The following is a 16,566-nucleotide window of genomic DNA, read 5'->3' as shown; positions in this document are numbered from 1 at the left end:
ATCTTGGCCAGGTCGCAGTTGAAAATGAGAACTTGTTCTCAACTAGCCTACCTGGTTAAATTAAGGTGAAATAAATTAATAAATCAAATATACCATTTCTCTCCTGTTCTATTGGTTTTCCTATCGACTTTCTTTCGTAGTCCAGAAGCCCAAGGCACCATCCCAGTCATATTAGCAACCCATCCTAGTTGTTGCATCTTCAGATTCCTCCTCTTTCTAAATTTCTAACAGAGATTTTAATTTCTGTCACATACGGAACTGCTATCAGGTGTGATGTTTAGAATGGTGTTTTCCCAGGTGTTCTGTTTAGAATGGTGTTTTCCCAGGTGTTCTGTTTTGAATGGTGTTTTCCCAGGAGCGCTGTTTAGAATGGTGTTTTCCCAGGAGCGCTGTTTAGAATGGTGTTTTCCCAGGTGTGCTGTTTAGAATGGTGTTTTCCCAGGTGTGCTGTTTAGAATGGTGTTTTCCCAGGTGTGCTGTTTAGAATGGTGTTTTCCCAGGTGTGCTGTTTAGAATGGTGTTTTCCCAGGTGTGCTGTTTAGAATGGTGTTTTCCCAGGTGTGCTGTTTAGAATGGTGTTTTCCCGAGAATTGCATTTTGACAAATGTTTGAAATTATGTTTTATTGGCTACTTCATTACATGAGTTGCATGTTCTGTTAAGATGCATCACCATAATCTAGATGTGATTTCTGTCATTCTGAGCACCGTGGGTAGATGCCCTAATGGGTTATGCACACAATGTTTATGGGTCTGGCAAATTTCTTAAATGGCCGGTAAATTAAAATCTTCCTGCTCACATTGTCCGGTGCCACATTTTTCGAATGGAAACCCTGACACACACAAACACACACCTCCTCCACCGTGCAGCCTTGCCTAAACACACAACCCAAAAACAATTAAGCATGCTCTCAAAATCTGTCAACAACAAAACACCATGTGTTCAACAATGCTTTGCATCCACACAACAAACTACCACTACACACCTGATTCCACTAAAGGTTTGATGATGAGTTGATTAGTGGAATCAGGTGTGTAGTGGTGCTAGGGTAAAATAAAACTAAATGTGCACCCATTTGGGTCCCCAGGACCAGGATTAATAAACACTGAACTAGAGAGTCCAGTCTCGTCCATACACTTCTCCCAAGATCTATGACATCGAGGCGTTTAATGGTAAGCCAGGGATCACTCGCTACCTTACAACTGAAGACAGTTGGGTTATAAACACTTATAGAAAAGCCTTCCCTCTGTGTTTGTGCCATGATGAAAACTCCAATGGGTCACAATGACAGACACTCCAGTGCCAGACAACCTCCAGTGACAGACACAATCCAGTGACAGACACAATCCAGTGACAGACACAATCCAGTGACAGACACAATCCCACAATCCAGTGACAGACACAATCCAGTGAGAGACAACCTCCAGTGACAGACAACCTCCAGTGACAGACACAATCCAGTGACAGACACAATCCCACAATCCAGTGACAGACACAATCCCACAATCCAGTAACAGACACAATCCCACAATCCAGTGACAGACACAATCCCACAATCCAGTGACAGACGCAATCCAGTGACAGACACAATCCCACAATCCAGTGACAGACACAATCCCACAATCCAGTGACAGACACAATCCCACAATCCAGTGACAGACACAATCCCACAATCCAGTGACAGACACAATCCCACAATCCAGTGACAGACACAATCCAGTGACAGACACAATCCCACAATCCAGTGACAGACACTCCAGTGACAGACACTCCAGTGACAGACACTCCAGTGACAGACACTCCAGTGACAGACACTCCAGGCTCTTCCTGAGTACAGATTCTAAAAAGTCTGTTCCTACATTGGCACTGATCTGGAAGAACTGAGCAGTCTAATGAGAAACATCTGCTATATTATGTTGACCTGTCAAGTCTTTTCCACTATAATAGAGGCAGAACTTGGCCTAGAAGCAGGGATGGGCAACTCCAGACCTCAGAGGCCTGATTGGTGTCACACTTCTGCCCCAGCTAACACACCTGACTCCAACAATCAACCAATCATGATCTTCAGTTTAGAATGCAATTAGTTGAATCATCTGTGTTTGCTAGGGATGGGGGGGGAAGTGTGAAACCACTCTGGCACCAGAGGACTGGAGTCGCCCATCTCTGGCCTAGAGTGGTTAGAACAACCCTCTGTTACCTCACCCTGCTCACCTCACCACACCTGCCATGGGAAAACAACATACTGGACGTGGTGACCCTGCTGAGGAAACATGTTGGAGGAGACTCACGAGAGGATTAATTCTTGGTGCTTAGAGAACGTTCATTAGAAATAAGCATCAGAATAACGCTCAGTGAAAGCCTCATGCTTCACTTGTGGGTCTTTAAGTGGCCTGCTTCAGAAGGACACTGTGGGTCTTTAAGTGGCCTGCTTCAGAAGGACACTGGGGGTCTTTAAGTGGCCTGCTTCAGAAGGACACTGGGGGTCTTTAAGTGGCCTGCTTCAGAAGGACACTGGGGGTCTTTAAGTGGCCTGCTTCAGAAGGACACTGGGGGTCTTTAAGTGGCATGCTTCAGAAGGACACTGGGGGTCTTTTTAAGTGGCCTGCTTCAGAAGGACACTGTGGGTCTTTTTTTATTTATTTATTTATTTATTTATATTTATTTTTTTGTCATTTAGCAGACGCTCTTATCCAGAGCGACTTACAGTAGAGTGCATACATTTTATTACATTTTTACATACTGAGACAAGGATATCCCTACCGGCCAAGAGCAGACGCTCTTATCCAGAGCGACTTTACAGTAGAGTGCATACATTTTTTTCTTTTTTTATTATTATTATTATTATTTTTACATACTGAGACAAGGATATCCCTACCGGCCAAACCCTCCCTAACCCGGACGACGCTATGCCAATTGTGCGTCGCCCCACGGATCTCCCGGTTGCGGCCGGCTGCGACAGAGCCTGGGCGCGAACCCAGCCCAGCCTGGGCGCAAACCCAGAGACTCTGGTGGCGCAGCTAGCACTGCGATGCAGTGCCCTAGACCACTGCGCCACCCGGGAGACAAGTGGCATTTTTAAGTGGCATGCTTCAGAAGGACACGGTGGGTCTTTAAGTGGCATGCTTCAGAAGGCCACTGTGGATCTTTAAGTGGCATGCTTCAGGGAAGTGTCTTGGGTCTTGTGCTCTTCACTGAATCTGTTCTGAGCAGCACTTCAGAAGTGTAGATTGCATTTGATTACTGCTACACTGCTATTTGGGTTGTTAATCAGATTCGTCACGCCGTTCTTGACTTTATGTCTTTTTTTCCCCCTTACATTTGAATTGTTTCACATTTTACTGCATTGTTAGGAGCTAAAAACCTGCTAAACTGTGTACGCAACCAATACACTTTGATTTGACGTGTGTAAGTACAGCAGTTCTCCCCAGTCCCAATCACAATGCTCTTCTCCACCAATCACTGGGCAATCACTATGGGCCGAATACAAGCAGCAGAACACTGCTAATTATGTGAAGCTTTGTTTGACGAATGTCCTGCAAACTTTGACACAAATTGAAGTTATGAGTGTTGGGTTTTTAAATGTGTTATCTTTATCAGTTTAAGAGAGACTCTGTAGGAGACAGACTGGAACCCAGGCTGATCAGATCAGGAGGAGAGACTCTGTAGGAGACAGACTGGAACCCAGGCTGATCAGATCAGGAGGAGAGACTCTGTAGGAGACAGACTGGAACCCAGGCTGATCATCACTATCAGGAGGAGAGACTCTGTAGGAGACAGACTGGAACCCAGGCTGATCAGATCAGGAGGAGAGACTCTGTAGGAGACAGACTGGAACCCAGGCTGATCATCACTATCAGGAGGTGAGACTCTGTATGAGACAGACTGGAACCCAGGCTGATCATCACTATCAGGAGGTGAGACTCTGTAGGAGACAGACTGGAACCCAGGCTGATCAGATCAGGAGGAGAGACTCTGTAGGAGACAGACTGGAACCCAGGCTGATCAGATCAGGAGGAGAGACTCTGTATGAGACAGACTGGAACCCAGGCTGATCATCACTATCAGGAGGAGAGATTCTGTAGGAGACAGACTGGAACCCAGGCTGATCATCACTATCAGGAGGAGAGACTCTGTAGGAGACAGACTGGAACCCAGGCTGATCAGATCAGGAGGAGAGACTCTGTAGGAGACAGACTGGAACCCAGGCTGATCATCACTATCAGGAGGTGAGACTCTGTAGGAGACAGACTGGAACCCAGGCTGATCATCACTATCAGGAGGAGAGACTCTGTATGAGACAGACTGGAACCCAGGCTGATCATCACTATCAGGAGGAGAGACTCTGTATGAGACAGACTGGAACCCAGGCTGATCATCACTATCAGGAGGATAGGCTCTGTAGGAGACAGACTGGAACCCAGGCTGATCAGATCAGGAGGAGAGACTCTGTAGGAGACAGACTGGAACCCAGGCTGATCATCACTATCAGGAGGAGAGACTCTGTAGGAGACAGACTGGAACCCAGGCTGATCATCACTATCAGGAGGAGAGACTCTGTAGGAGACAGACTGGAACCCAGGCTGATCATCACTATCAGGAGGAGAGACTCTGTAGGAGACAGACTGGAACCCAGGCTGATCAGATCAGGAGGAGAGACTCTGTAGGAGACAGACTGGAACCCAGGCTGATCATCACTATCAGGAGGAGAGACTCTGTAGGAGACAGACTGGAACCCAGGCTGATCATCACTATCAGGAGGAGAGACTCTGTAGGAGACAGACTGGAACCCAGGCTGATCATCACTATCAGGAGGAGAGACTCTTTAGGAGACAGACTGGAACCCAGGCTGATCAGATCAAGAGGAGAGACTCTGTTGGAGACAGACTGGAACCCAGGCTGATCAGATCAGGAGGAGAGACTCTGTAGGAGACAGACTGGAACCCAGGCTGATCAGATCAGGAGGTGATACTCTGTAGGAGACAGACTGGAACCCAGGCTGATCATCACTATCAGGAGGAGAGACTCTGTAGGAGACAGACTGGAACCCAGGCTGATCAGATCAGGAGGAGAGACTCTGTAGGAGACAGACTGGAACCCAGGCTGATCAGATCAGGAGGAGAGACTCTGTAGGAGACAGACTGGAACCCAGGCTGATCAGATCAGGAGGAGAGACTCTGTAGGAGACAGACTGGAACCCAGGCTGATCATCACTATCAGGAGGATAGACTCTGTAGGAGACAGACTGGAACCCAGGCTGATCAGATCAGGAGGAGAGACTCTGTAGGAGACAGACTGGAACCCAGGCTGATCATCACTATCAGGAGGAGAGACTCTGTAGGAGACAGACTGGAACCCAGGCTGATCATCACTATCAGGAGGAGAGACTCTGTAGGAGACAGACTGGAACCCAGGCTGATCATCACTATCAGGAGGAGAGACTCTGTAGGAGACAGACTGGAACCCAGGCTGATCATCACTATCAGGAGGAGAGATTCTGTAGGAGACAGACTGGAACCCAGGCTGATCAGATCAGGAGGAGAGACTCTGTAGGAGACAGACTGGAACCCAGGCTGATCATCACTATCAGGAGGTGAGACTCTGTATGAGACAGACTGGAACCCAGGCTGATCATCACTATCAGGAGGTGAGACTCTGTATGAGACAGATTGGAACCCAGGCTGATCATCACTATCAGGAGGTGAGACTCTGTATGAGACAGACTGGAACCCAGGCTGATCAGATCAGGAGGTGAGACTCTGTATGAGACAGACTGGAACCCAGGCTGATCATCACTATCAGGAGGTGAGACTCTGTATGAGACAGACTGGAACCCAGGCTGATCATCACTATCAGGAGGAGAGACTCTGTAGGAGACAGAACCCAGTGCTCCGATCTCATTTTCCTGTAGTCCACAATCATCTCCTTTGTCTTGATCACTTTGAGGGAGAGGGTTGTTGTCCTGGCACCACACGACCAGGTCTCTGACCCACTATATAGTGCACTACTTTTGACCAGGACCCTATATAGTGCACTACTTTTGACCAGGACCCTATAATGTGCACTACCTTTGACCAGGACCCTATATAGTGCACTACCTTTGACCAGGACCCTATATAGTGCACTACCTTTGACCAGGACCCTATATAGTGCACTACTTTTGACCAGGACCCTATAAAGTGCACTACTTTTGACCAGGACCCTATAAAGTGCACTACTTTTGACCAGGACCCTATAAAGTGCACTACTTTGACCAGGACCCTATAAAGTGCATTACTTTTGACCAGGACCCTATAAAGTGCACTACTTTTGACCAGGACCCTATAAAGTGCACTACTTTTGACCAGGACCCTATAAAGTGCACTACTTTTGACCAGGACCCTATAAAGTGCACTACTTTTGACCAGGACCCTTAGGGCACTATGTAGGGAATAGGGTACCCTTTGGTACATCCTAGGAGACAATTAGGAGGTAGAGCTTGTTGAGTAATTCGTCTGATCTCTGACACTCCTGCTGTGCTGGGCTGGTATCGACCTGGCCTGTGTGTTACAGTAGTGTAATTACACACTTCTAAACATAAAGATAGGAGGACGGACTCACACTCTCTGTGCCTTTTAAAGTGTGTATGCGCACAGGCACACACAGTTGGACTTAATCAAACAAGCAAAGCCTATTATTTGTAACCCTTTCTTAACATTTATATTTTTGTCATTTAGCAGATGCTCTTATCCAGAGCGACTTACAGTAGTAGTGAGTGCTTACATTTTTCATACTTTTTTCATACTTAACAATCATTTGTAAATGTACCTTAATTCAATGCAAATGAATTTCACGAAAGCCAGAGTATACCGTATACCGCAACGAAGTTGACATTGTGGGTTGTTCACAATGTACGACAGACAGACTAAAACATTAAAACACAAAAAGACTCCCTCAGCTGAGCAGTTGCTCTGTGTTGCTACATAAACACAACGTTGCTTCCAGGAATCCAGTAATGGCTGGCTGGCTGGATAACTGGGTGGCTGGCTGGATAACTGACTGGGTGGCTGACTGGCTGGTTGGCTGGCTGGCTGGATAACTGACTGGGTGGCTGGCTGGGTGGCTGGCTGGATAACTGACTGGGTGGCTGGCTGGGTGGCTGGCTGGCTGACTGGGTGGCTGACTGGCTGGATAACTGACTGGGTGGCTGGTTGGCTGACTGGGTGGCTGACTGGCTGGTTGGCTGGGTGGCTGACTGGCTGGTTGGCTGGCTGGCTGGATAACTGACTGGGTGGCTGACTGGCTGGCTGGATAACTGACTGGGTGGCTGGTTGGCTGGCTGGCTGGCTGGATAACTGACTGGGTGGCTGGCTGGCTGACTGGGTGGCTGACTGGGTGGCTGGCTGACTGGGTGGCTGGCTGACTGGGTGGCTGGCTAGGTGGCTGACTGGGTGGCTGACTGGCTGACTGGGTGGCTGACTGGCTGACTGGGTGACTGACTGGGTGACTGACTGGGTGACTGACTGGGTGGCTGGCTGGCTGGCTGACTGGGTGGCTGGCTGGCTGGCTGGCTAACTGGGTGGCTGGCTGGCTGACTGGGTGGCTGACTGGGTGGCTGACTGACTGGGTGGCTGACTGGGTGGCTGGCTGGGTGACTGGGTGGCTGACTGGCTGGTTGGCTGGGTGGCTGACTGGCTGGCTGGCTGGCTGGTTGGCTGGCTGGCTGGATAACTGACTGGGTGGCTGGCTGGCTGACTGGGTGGCTGACTGGCTGGTTGGCTGACTGGGTGGCCGACTGACTGGGTGGCCGACTGACTGGGGTGGCCGACTGACTGGGTGGCCGACTGACTGGGTGGCCGACTGGCTGGGTGGCTGACTGGCTGGTTGACTGGGTGGCTGGCTGGCTGGCTAACTGGGTGGCTGGCTGGCTGACTGGGTGGCTGACTGGCTGGTTGACTGGGTGGCTGGCTGGCTAGCTGACTGGGTGGCTGACTGGCTGGTTGACTGGGTGGCTGACTGACTGGGTGGCTGGCTAGCTGACTGGGTGGCTGACTGGCTGGTTGACTGTGTGGCTGACTGGCTGGTTGACTGGCTAGCTGACTGGGTGGCTGACCAAGTTCATCTGTACAAACAATAGTATGCAAGTATAAACACCATGGGACCACGCAGCCGTCATATCGCTCAGGAAGGAGACGCGCTCTGTCTCCTAGAGATGAACGTACTTTTGTGCGAAAAATGCAAATCAATCCCGGAACAACAGCAAAGGACCTTGTGAAGATGCTGGAGGAATCAGGTACAAAAGTATCTATATCCACAGTAAAACAAGTTCTATATCGACATAACCTGAAAGGCACCTCAGCAAGGAAGAAGCCACTGCTCAAAAAACCGCCATAAAAAAAAAGTCAGACTACGTTTTGCAACTGCACATGGGAACAAAGATCGTACTTTTTGGAGAAATGTCCTCTGGTCTGATTAAACAAAAATAGAACTGTTTGGCCATAATAACCATCGTTATGTTTGGAGGAAAAAGGGGGAGGCTTGCAAGCCGAAAAACACCATCCCAACCGTGAAGCACGGGGGTGGCAGCATCATGTTGTGGGGGTGCTTTGCTGCAGGAGGGAATGGTGCACTTCACAAAATAGATGGCGTCATGAGGCAGGGAAATTATGTGGATACATTGAAGCAACATCTCAAGACATCAGTCAGGAAGTTAAAGCTTGGTCGCAAATTTTATTTTTATTTTACCTTTATTGGGTCTTCCAAATGGACAATGACCCCAAGCATACTTCCGAAGTTGTGGCAAAATGGCTTAAGGACAACAAAGTCAAGGTATTGGAGTTGCCATCACAAAGCCCTGACCTCAATCCTATAGAAAATGTGTGGGCAGAACTGACTGAAAAGGTGTGTGCTACCAAGTAGGCCTACAAACCTGACTCAGCTACACCAGCTCTGTCAGGAGGAATGGGCCAAAATTCACCCAACTTATTGTGGGAAGCTTGTGGAAGGCTACCCGAAAATGTTTGACCCATGTTAAACAATTTAAAGGCAATGCTACCAAATACTAACTAAGTGTATGTAAACTTCTGACCCACTGGGAATGTGATGAAAGAAATAAAAGCTGAAATGAATCATTCTCTCTACTATTATTCTGACTAAACTTCCGACTTCAACTGCATCCGCGGGGACTGCGGGTTATGAGACAACCCAAGCATCACTAATCTGCACAGTCAGCAGTACAGGAAGTAAATATAGAAGAGAAACAACAGTACTGCTGACGCATTGTTTGGCAAACAGTCAGTCACGAAAACAGCTTCCTGAAATACACACCACCAATGAACACAAACTGTCCATTTGGAAATGAGGATCTCAAAGTGGCTAATACTGAGCTACCAATACAGGGGAGAAGGGAGAGAGAGAGAGCGTGAGAGAGGTATACATTTTAAATGGGATGCAAATTACAGGGCGCTTTTGAGATTTGAATAAGACAAGCTGTTATGTGCGTACCGTTGTTGTTAACCCACCACTGAAACCTGCACTGCTGCTGTCTACACATCACATCACCCACACACGGATGACAGTCATTGTAATGAGCTGTATCACACACTGCTCTCCCTGTAGCTCAATAATAGGACTATACTGGTAATATGGTTTAATAAGCAACAGCACAGTAGTTAGGCTTATTATGTGGTGTGTTGTGGTGGTGGTGTGGTGTGTGGTGGTGGTGTGTTGTGTTGTGGTGGTGTGTTGTGGTGTGTTGTGGTGTGGTTCGTGGTGTGGTGGTGTTGTGGTGTGTTGTGTGGTGGTGGTGGTGTGTTGTGGTGGTGGTGTGGTGGTGTGGTGTGTTGTGTGGTGGTTGTGGTGGTGGTGTGTTGTGTGGTGGTGGTGTGTTGTGTTGTGTGGTGGTGGTGTGTTGTGTGGTGGTGGTGGTGTGGTGGTGGTGGTGGTGGTGTGGTGGTGGTGTGGTGGTGGTGGTGTGTGGTGGTGGTGGTGGTGGTGGTGGTGGTGTGGTGGTGGTGGTGTTGTGTGTGTGGTGTGTGTGGTGGTGTGGTGGTGGTGGTGGTGGTGGTGGTGGTGGTGTGGTGGTGGTGTGGTGGTGGTGTGTGGTGTGGTGGTGGTGTGTGGTGTGGTGGTGGTGGTGTGGTGGTGGTGTGGTGGTGGTGTGTTGTGTGGTGGTGGTGTGGTGGTGGTGGTGGTGTGTGGTGGTGGGTGGTGGTGTGGTGGTGGTGGTGTGGTGGTGGTGTGGTGGTGGTGGTGGTGGTGTGTGGTGTGTGGTGGTGTGGTGGTGGTGGTGTGTGGTGTGGTGGTGGTGTGTTGTGTGGTGGTGGTGTGTGGTGTGGTGGTGGTGTGTGGTGGTGGTGTGGTGGTGGTGGTGTGGTGGTGGTGGTGTGGTGGTGGTGGTGGTGTGGTGGTGGTGGTGGTGTGGTGGTGTGTGGTGTGGTGGTGTGGTGTGGTGGTGGTGTGGTGGTGGTGTGGTGGTGTGGTGGTGGTGTGTGGTGGTGGTGTGGTGTGGTGGTGGTGTGGTGGTGGTGTGTTGTGTGGTGGTGGTGTGTGGTGTGGTGGTGTGGTGTGGTGTGGTGGTGGTGGTGGTGTGGTGGTGGTGGTGGTGTGGTGGTGGTGGTGGTGTGGTGGTGGTGGTGGTGGTGGTGTGTGGTGTGGTGGTGGTGGTGTGGTGGTGGTGTGTTGTGTGGTGGTGGTGTGGTGGTGGTGTGGTGGTGGTGTGTTGTGTGGTGGTGGTGTGTGGTGTGGTGTGTGGTGTGGTGGTGTGGTGTGGTGGTGGTGGTGGTGTGTTGTGTGGTGGTGGTGTGTGGTGTGGTGGTGTGGTGGTGGTGTGGTGGTGTGGTGTGGTGGTGGTGTGTTGTGTGGTGGTGGTGTGTGGTGGTGGTGGTGTGGTGGTGTGGTGGTGGTGGTGTGGTGGTGGTGTGGTGGTGTGTGGTGGTGTGGTGGTGTGGTGGTGGTGTGGTGTGGTGGTGGTGTGGTGGTGGTGTGGTGGTGGTGTGGTGGTGGTGTGGTGTGGTGGTGGTGGTGTGGTGGTGAGATAACCCAAGCATCGCTGGTCTGCAGTCAGCAGTACAGGTAGTGAATGTAGAGTGGTGCTGCTGGTGCGTGGTGTGGTGCGTGGTGCTGTGTGGTGGTGTGGTGGTGGTGTGTTGTGTGGTGGTGGTGTGGTGGTGTGGTGTGGTGTGGTGGTGGTGGTGGTGTGGTGGTGGTGGTGTGGTGGTGGTGTGGTGGTGGTGTGGTGTGGTGGTGTGGTGGTGGTGGTGTGGTGTGGTGGTGTGGTGGTGGTGGTGTGGTGGTGGTGTGTGGTGGTGTGGTGGTGGTGTGTGTGGTGTGGTGGTGTGGTGGTGGTGGTGGTGTGGTGGTGTGGTGTGGTGGTGTGGTGTGGTGGTGGTGGTGGTGTGGTGGTGTGGTGTGGTGGTGTGGTGTGGTGGTGTGGTGTGGTGGTGTGGTGTGGTGGTGTGGTGGTGGTGGTGTGGTGGTGGTGGTGGTGTGTTGCGCTTTATAAATGCTTTATCATTTATAAGCATTTGTTACGATGAATGAATATTGAAAATAATGTCTATGGAGACAGGGTTGACTAGGTGTTATAGGCTACAGCTACGACCGGAAGGGACTTTTTCATAGCAGGTTAGGAGAACTTATGCAGCAGGTTAGGATAATTAATGTAGCAGGTTAGGAAAATAAGGTTAAGGTTAGGAAAATGGTTAGGGTTAGCTAAAATGCTCTCTGAATCTGCTACGGAAAGTAACTTCCGGTCTTAGCTGCAGTGTTGCCAAGTCTGTGGTTTTCCTGCAACATTGGGCTACTTTGATAAACGATGTCACGGGTAAAAATGTATTGGTCGCTGGTTGTGGGTTTTTGGGCTATTTCTAAGTTGCACTACGGCCTCCGTGGCATTTCTCTTAAAATATATATTTGTCACTGTGACCTGCTGCTGACTGTCAGGCAGTGAGGCAGGCTATTACTGAGTGAGTGGTTGGGAGGACTGGAGGGTGTGTGTGTGTGTGTGTGTGTGTGTGTGTGTGTGTGTGTGTGTGTGTGTGTGTGTGTGTGTGTGTGTGTGTGTGTGTGTGTGTGTGTGTGTGTGTGTGTGTGTTGAAAGAGCGTGAAGAGAAGGAACTTTTGCCCAGTTGTAGGTAGGCTATTTAGATTGTCATTATGGAGACACCTGTTCCCAACCCTTTTTTCTGTAAAACATATTAAATACGCTGGAACTGATGCACATCAAGAAATAATGGAGACAAAGCACTGGAAAACGACTGTGGGCGCACTAGAGCGAATGACATAAATTAGCTCGAAGGTGGTTTTGACTTTGCTTAAAGAAAATGGTATCAAGAGAAGTGCTTTATGCATGCTCATGCATGTTCTTGGGTCTCGGGGGGGGATGCCTGAGTGTGAATTTGAAATGGAAGTTATGGAACTACCCCCTCTTGGTTCTTTTTATGGGGGGAAAAGTCCTCAATGAAACTGAGATTTAAATGTGGAGAATGATACATTTGCCTCTGTTGGCCATCAAATACCCTTTTTCATTTCTATGCCATTGTAGGCTACCATTTGATACAATACATATGTTGAAATGACGATATCACTGGAGTCATTGCAAATGAATGTGTGCCACGTGGGTAGCATGCCTGGAGCTGACAAACAACAAGTAGCCTGTAACTTCAGTTTATTGTTGTTGTAGCCTTGTGCTGTGGTGCAATTATTCATGGACATGTTTAGTTAATTCAAATTGGAAGTTATCAAAGATCTATCGCAATTGCCGATCAGTCGTTAGGACGCATTAGATTGACGGTAAAATGAGTCAGATTAGGCTACAGGTAATTAATATTTAATACATTTTATTCTACATCTTGTCTAGGTGACTGTAGACTATCTGAAATGAGATCTAGGCCTATCAGGGGCTACAAACTACCTGCTTTTATCTACGTAAACCATGACAAAGTTGAATTACAATAATAAACCCAGATTTTAGTCTGTAGCCTATTGAAATGACAAGTTCATCTGGCAAATGGGCCATTTATAACGGTTTGTATTTATTAACATCTGGTACATAATAACGGCACAATTGCCAGAAAATAGCCTGACATTAGTTTATGCTCTTCCAAGTGTTTCTTGCTCTGAGATTTTGAGATCCTCTGTCCAACTTTCATCACTCAAACTCTCCTGTCAGATTTACCTAGTTATGCACATGTCCAAAGGGGATTTATTTACAATTATACACCTGGTTTGAGCCCTGAATGCTGATTGGCTATTAGCCGTGGTATATCAGACTATAGCAATAAGGCATACTGGGGGTTTGTGGTATATGGCCTATATACCACGGCTAATGGCTGTATCCAGGCACATTGTGTTGTGTCATGCTTAAAAACAGCCCTTAGCCGTGGTAAATCGGCCATATACCATACGCCCGTGTGCCTTATTGCTTAATCATACCAGTAAAACGAGTTAAATTGACATCCATTGATGAACAATTGCCTGGCGAGTTTAATGAGGGCGAATTATCTTTTCTCCTGCGACATATTCAAATTCCTTCATTATGTCATGTCATAGCTCACAATAATTGTGTTGATGAAAACCGAATTTTGCTTCTAACGTCGTTACAAGTTACTTCGATATTCGTTCTTAATTCACTCGATAACGTTAGGGAAAAAGGGTTTATTATATATGTCAACTCCTCTTTCGCTGTCAAAAAAAAAATAGGAAGAAGAAAAAAGGGCTAGTTTTATGGCCTTTGTGCGGGTTTTGTGTGGTCAAACGGCTAAAAAATTCAGTAAACCCTGGCAACCCTGCTTAGCTGTACCTCATCTAGTCACAACCAGAGTCCATCTATGTTGGATCATTATAGGCTAGGCTACTGCACAAAGTGTACATAATACCAGCTACATCACTGTGTGAGCATGGACACGGACAGACAATGCATTGGGGGAGTATGCTGCTTTAGCATACTGAATAACATTATCTTACCTTGATATGCCAAAATTGTGAGAGCAATCTATTAACGGGCGTGTGTATTGCAATGATCGTACAGCACAGATCGTAGCAGACACATCAATTGACTGTCAAGGCGCTACTACCGTACATTCTAACAAAGGGCCGGCATGTTCGTCCGCCTATAAACGTTGTGTTGACATTTCAGAGAGAATAAATGTGTCAAGAACAGACTACAGCATAGGTAACCGGTACAATGCCTGAGCACATGGTATAGGTAGCCCAATGAGAATGAATGATGATCCAGGTTCTTTTGTTCCAAATGCTGCAATACACATGTGCCCGCAAAAGAGTATAGGAAAGCTTTGACATGACATTGTTGATGAAGAAATATGTCCAATGGTATTTTAAAAAGTTTCACTCACCGGAATAGGAAGTCTGCCTGGACCAATGTTTTGGAGAGCCCGCGAGCACTAGATTGATGTCCCGGGTGGAACCGTGGAAATGATGTTACTGACACAGCGTTCAATCACTACATTAAAACACAGAATAATAATACAACAACTGACAAGTACTCTCTGTCGGACAACCCCTTTTATAAATCCAACCTGAAACACACCCGCATCATTCCATAAACACGCCTTGTCCCTAGCGATCTATATAGTGCGCTGAAATGTGTCCCATCGTTCACACCCTCTCTTCCGCAATATATGTAGTAGGCTACACATTGGCGAGAGCGCTTCCTTCCACTTGCTTTCACTTTAAAGTCCCACTGTAGAAATAGCCTACAGTAGGCTATCCTAAAAATATTTCTGTTAGAATATGGAGTCTTTAGAACAGTCTTTAGAACGTATAGGAAAATTGCTGGCCTTCGCACCGCATGTCGACAGTAGCCTACACATATAGAAATAATACAACGAACTTTTATGATTCGTCAAACATTTCTGTAGGATAATTGTCATGTTGGGTCCTACGAACCGTCATATTACGGCATGTGTAGTCTTTTCGTTCAAATTGTATCAGACTTAAACAGCTGCTTCTATAGGGTTTTGTAAGCTATCAACATAGAGAAACATTGTGTGTCCAAATGCTTTCGGGAATTGTGGAAAAGAAAGCTCCATTTGCAATATCACAAATATTAGGTTAAATGTCTAACATCTAAAGGATTTTGGATAGGAATAACTTATTCGGCATCTATGGCTCTATTCAATCAAAACCTGAAACTGGACTTTCCAGATATGTAAGATAGTAACTTAGTTGAATTGTGATGTGTAAAGTAGTAGGCTAGTTAAAAATCAAAGGTCCAATGCAGCCGTTTTTATCTCAATATCAAATCATTTCTGGGTAACGATGAAGTACCTTCCTGTGATTGGTTTAAATTAAAATGGTCAAAAAAAGAAACAAAAATAGCTTCTTATCAAAGAGCAATGTTTCAAGACAGAATTTTGCTTCGACTGTCTGGGAGTGGTCTGAGTGGGGAGGGGGAAACTGAAAACGGTCTGTTATTGGCAGAAAGGTTTGGAACTCTATCTTATTGGTCTATTAACTCATTTTCCTCCTGGTGATGTCACCAGGCCAGCCAAAACTCCACCCACCAAAACAGGCTGAAATTTCAGGTGTTCTTTTCAAACAGCTCTGACATTAAAAGGGCTTTATCATACTTTTCACATTTTCACAGTATTATTCCAACCACATTGTGGATATGTGTGTGTGTGTGTGTGTGTGTATGTGTGTATGTGTGTATGTGTGTGTGTGTGTGTGTGTGTGTGTGTGTGTGTGTGTGTGTGTGTGTGTGTGTGTGTGTGTGTGTGTGTGTGTGTGTGTGTGTGTGTGTCATGTGTTTGCCTACACTGGGCCTTTAGTACTTATTGAAACTGTCAGTGTGGGAAGAATGACCTTGCTGGCGTCACCTTCTCTGAAACGTCTGTATACTGTATAATGTGTTTGATTGAACATCGCCCAGGGCCATGAGTTTGTAGCTGGCTACACGATTCAGCTAATCTATTGGGATGAGTAACGTAGCATTGAATGACATGCAGAGACTGTGTTATTATGAAAGAGATCTTGCTGCCTCCTCTGCTCTCCTCCATCAGTAGGATGCTACTGGAGTCACAGGTGCATTTCTTTGTTCATCAGTTTGAATAACGTGTTTGGCCGGACACAGTGAACTCACACACACACACACACACCCACACACCACACACACAGACTAGAGAATCAACAATGCAACAAGGGACTGAAGTCAGAAAGTGCAGTAAGTTTGTTGTTGGACAGAACTTTCTCTGTCGTTGCCGACCATCGCCATGAGGGAAGTTCATAGAGAGTTCATCTTGGTTCCTTGGCAACAGCCCCGGCTTCAGAGAACACAGCTCAAGGACTGACATCATGGGTTGGATGGAGGGAAAACTGACTGGCCCTCCTTGTAGCAAGAGATTTGTATCTCCCACCCAAGAAAACACACAAACACACATCCGTGCACACTGACGCACACATGCCATGCACCCACACAGTCTCTCACACAGAGCTGGAGAACTTCAACTGTCAGTGTGTCTTTGGATCCGTCAACGTGTCTTTGAAAACTGGCCTCCACACACAGGCCCAAGCCCTACACAGTGGGGCCTAGAAATAGCCTGTTTACTTATGTGAGTCATCGCGTCAATAA

The 16,566-nt window shown here is 47.6% G+C and overlaps 1 protein-coding gene across 2 annotated transcripts in view; it reads right to left on the bottom strand.

Moving 5' to 3' along the window:
• LOC139537862 (calcium/calmodulin-dependent protein kinase kinase 1-like) overlaps nt 1-14,801 on the bottom strand; it is a 128,018-nt gene extending 113,217 nt beyond the window's left edge. For both annotated transcript variants that reach the window (XM_071339714.1, XM_071339715.1), the window contains exon 1: nt 14,330-14,801. The gene's annotated coding sequence lies outside the window, so the exon portion shown is untranslated. The remainder of the gene's footprint in view (nt 1-14,329) is intronic.
• Nucleotides 14,802-16,566: the final 1,765 nt, after the last annotated feature.

Source organism: Salvelinus alpinus, chromosome 13 (genome assembly GCF_045679555.1).
Source record: "Salvelinus alpinus chromosome 13, SLU_Salpinus.1, whole genome shotgun sequence".
In the NCBI taxonomy this organism is placed as follows: Eukaryota; Metazoa; Chordata; class Actinopteri; order Salmoniformes; family Salmonidae; genus Salvelinus; species Salvelinus alpinus.
This window is presented reverse-complemented; position numbering and strand designations above follow the sequence as displayed.